Below are 3,625 nucleotides of genomic sequence, written 5' to 3' on the forward strand. Positions count from 1 at the left end.
CTGGAAATCGACCAACTACTGTGTATCAACATGCTTTCTGCAGGCACCGCTCGTACGAAGCCGAGCTTCCTCTGTTCGCTCATGAGGTTCACGAGGCAGCAGATAGCGGGACTCAGGTGGATGCCGAGTTTCTTTGACTTTAAGAAAGCCCACAATACAGGTGGTACACAAAATACGCACGTACGACCATCGGAAAAAATTCAAGAATTTCCAGTAAACACAACTCAGTATAAGACACTAATCGAGACTATATATGACCGTAGTATCTGTTCCCGAAAGAACAGTTACTGTTAAAGACCATGCAAGTTTGCTAGAATGAAATGATAATTAAATGGACACCCTCGCTGCAAACAGGCGCTTATATACTTCATTGGGACATGTTGAAAATGTGTGCCCCGATCGGGACTCGAACCCAGGACCTCCTGCTTACATGGCAGACGCTCTATCCATCTGAGCCATCGAGGGCACAGAGGATAGTGCGCCTGCAGGGACTTAACGAATGTAGTGGTGTGGACATGTTGGGAATGTGAGTCTCACGGGGAGCGTGCAAGGGATAAGTCCCTGCAGGCGCAGTATCCTCTGTGCCTTCTGTGGCTCAGAGGGATAGACCGTCTGCCATGTAAGCAGGAGGTCCTGGGTTCGAGTCCCGGTCGGGGCACACATTTCCAACATGTACCCAATGAAGTATATAAACGCCTGTTTGCAGCGAGGGTGTCCATTTAATTATTTCAACCTAATCGCGAGGTATCATCGAAAGCGAAGGTTGCGTTTATAGTACCTCAAGGCATTGTGGAAAGGTCGGAACTATTCTCTATGAATATTGTGCAAAGTAAATAAGTTAGAGACGTCTTTTTATGGATTTTGGTATTCTTACTTGCTAATACATCTGCTCCTTAACTGTTTCTGTTAACCTAAAAACAAATGAGACTCTGCCGAACCGTGATTTAAACAGTCACTATACAAGGCACAAATATAATTTTCTTTTCGACTCTCCCTCCTTGTCTACGGCCCACAGTGGAATTATGGACTCTTACGACGAGGCTCTCAACGATGTCTCATCCAACATGAAGTGAGAAGTACAGTTCGAAGGAGAAATAAAAGCACTCATTACCTGCTCTTTCTACAAATTACTTCAGTGTCTTGATTCAAGGATTGAAAAATTATGTTAGCTACATGTCAACTAGCAGTGTTTATTGAAATCTGCATGGGGAGTAGTAGTATACTGAAACAAAAACCAGTATTTATAGATTTAAAAATACACTATGTGATGAAAAGTATCTGGGCACGTGGCTGAAAATGACTTTCAAGTTCGTGGAGCCCCCCACCGGTAATGCTGGAATATGGTGTTAGCTCACCCTTAGCTGTAATGACAGCTTCAACTCTCGCTAGCATACGTTCAGTCAGGCGCTGGAAGGTTTCTCGGCGAATGGTAGCCCATTCTTCACGGAGTGCTGCACTGAGGAGAGGTATCGAGGTCGGTCGGTGAGGCCTGGTACGAAGTCGGCGTTCCAAAACACCCCATAGGTGACCTCTAGGATTCAGGTCAGGACTCTGCGCAGGCCAGTCCATTACAGGGATGTTGTTGTCGTGTAACCACTCCGCCACATGCCGTGCTTATGACCAGGTGCTCGATCGTGCTGAAAGATGCAGTCGCCATCCCCGAATTGCTCTTCAACAGTGGGAAGCAAGAAGGTACTTAAAACACGAATGTAGGTCTGTGTTGTGATAGTGCCACGCAAAACAACAAGGGGTGCAAGCCCCCTCCACGAAAAACACGACCACACCATAACACCGCAGCCTACGAATTTTACTGTTGACACTACACACGCTGGCAGACGACGTTCACCCAGCATTCGCCACACCCATACCTTGCCATCGGATCGCCACATTGTGTACCGTGATTCGTCGCTCCACACAACGTTTTTCCACTGTTCAGTCGTCCAATGTTTACGCTCCTTAGACCAAGCGAGCTGTCGTTTGGCATTTACCGGCGTGATACGTGACTTATGAGCAGTCGCTCGACCATGAAATCCAAGTTGGAATTCGTGTGTGATGCTCTGGATAGATGTCTGCCTATTACACATTACGATCGTCTTCAATTGTCGGCGGTCTCTGTCAGTCAACAGACGAGATCGACCTGTACCCTTTTGTGCTGTACGTGCCCCTTCACGTTTCTACTTGACTATCACATCGGAAACAGTGGACCTACGGATGTTGAGGAGTGTGAAAATCTCGCGTACAGATGTATGACACGAGTGACACCCAATCACCTGACCACGTTCGAAGCCCGTGAGTTGTGCGGAGCGCCCCATTCTGCTCTCCCACGATGTCTAACGACTACTGAGGTCGGTGATATGGAGTATCTGCCACCACAATGGACCTAATATGAAAAACGTATGTTTTTGGGGGTGCGCGGATACTTTCGAACATTGTTGTTGTTGTGGTCTTCAGTCCTGAGACTGGTTTGATGCAGCTCTCCATGCTACTCTATCCTGTGCAAGCTTTTTCATCTCCCAGTACCTACTGCAACCTACATCCTTCTGAATCTGCTTAGTGTATTCATCTCTTGGTCTCCCTCTACGATTTTTACCCTCCACGCTGCCCTCCAATACTAAATTGGTGATCCCTTGATGCCTCAGAACATGTCCTACCAACCGATCTTTTCTTCTGGTCAAGTTGTGCCACAAACTTCTCTTCTCCCCAATCCTATTCAGTACTTCCTCATTAGTTATGTGATCTACCCATCTAATCTTCAGCATTCTTCTGTAGCACCACATTTCGAAAGCTTCTATTCTCATCTTGTCCAAACTATTTATCGTCCATGTTTCACTTCCATACATGGCTACACTCCATACGAATACTTTCAGAAATGACTTCCTGACACTTAAATCAATACTGGATGTTAACAAATTTCTCTTCTTCAGAAACGCTTTCCTTGGCATTGCCAGCCTACATTTTATATCCTCTCTACTTCGCCCATCATCAGTTATTTTGCTCCCCAAATAGCAAAACTCCTTTACTACTTTAAGTGCCTCATTTCCTAATCTAATTCCCTCAGTATCACCCGACTTAATTAGACTACATTCCATTATCCTTGTATTGTTTTTGTTGATGTTCATCTTATATCCTCCTTTCAAGTCACTGTCCATTCCATTCAACTGCTCTTCCAAGTCCTTTGCTGTCTCTGACAGAATTACAATGTCATCGGCGAACCTCAAAGTTTTTATTTCTTCTCCATGAATTTTAATACCTACTCTGAATTTTTCTTTTGTTTCCTGTACTGCTTGCTCAATATACAGATTTTCGAACATAGTGTATTTTATTGGAAAAAAACCATTGTCATCAAGCAGATATTAAGCTATCGGTGGAAGATAAATGGCAGCTCTTGAATATGCACTGTAAATTCACATTAATTTAACCACCTGTCAGAAAACTGAATAACAACCTTCTGTAGAGAGAGAGCGTAAGGTAGCGACAAGGATGTGAAGCCACGGTCGGCTAAGCGAGTTTTCTGGGTTACAGCCACACGGAAATGGTCCCACAGATTCTCGACTGGGTTTAAATGCGCGGAGTTTGGTGGCCAGGGGAGTCCGGTAAACTCAACGTGGTGCTCTTCAAACCAGGC

General features: G+C 45.2%; 1 non-coding gene across 1 annotated transcript; it reads right to left on the reverse strand.

Annotated features, from left to right (window-relative positions):
* Positions 1-391: 391 nt before the first annotated feature.
* On the reverse strand, positions 392-466 carry Trnat-ugu. The gene has a single exon. It is a non-coding gene; the product is annotated as a tRNA-Thr (tRNA).
* Positions 467-3,625: the final 3,159 nt, after the last annotated feature.

This window comes from Schistocerca piceifrons, chromosome 10, assembly GCF_021461385.2.
Source record: "Schistocerca piceifrons isolate TAMUIC-IGC-003096 chromosome 10, iqSchPice1.1, whole genome shotgun sequence".
NCBI lineage: Eukaryota > Metazoa > Arthropoda > Insecta > Orthoptera > Acrididae > Schistocerca > Schistocerca piceifrons.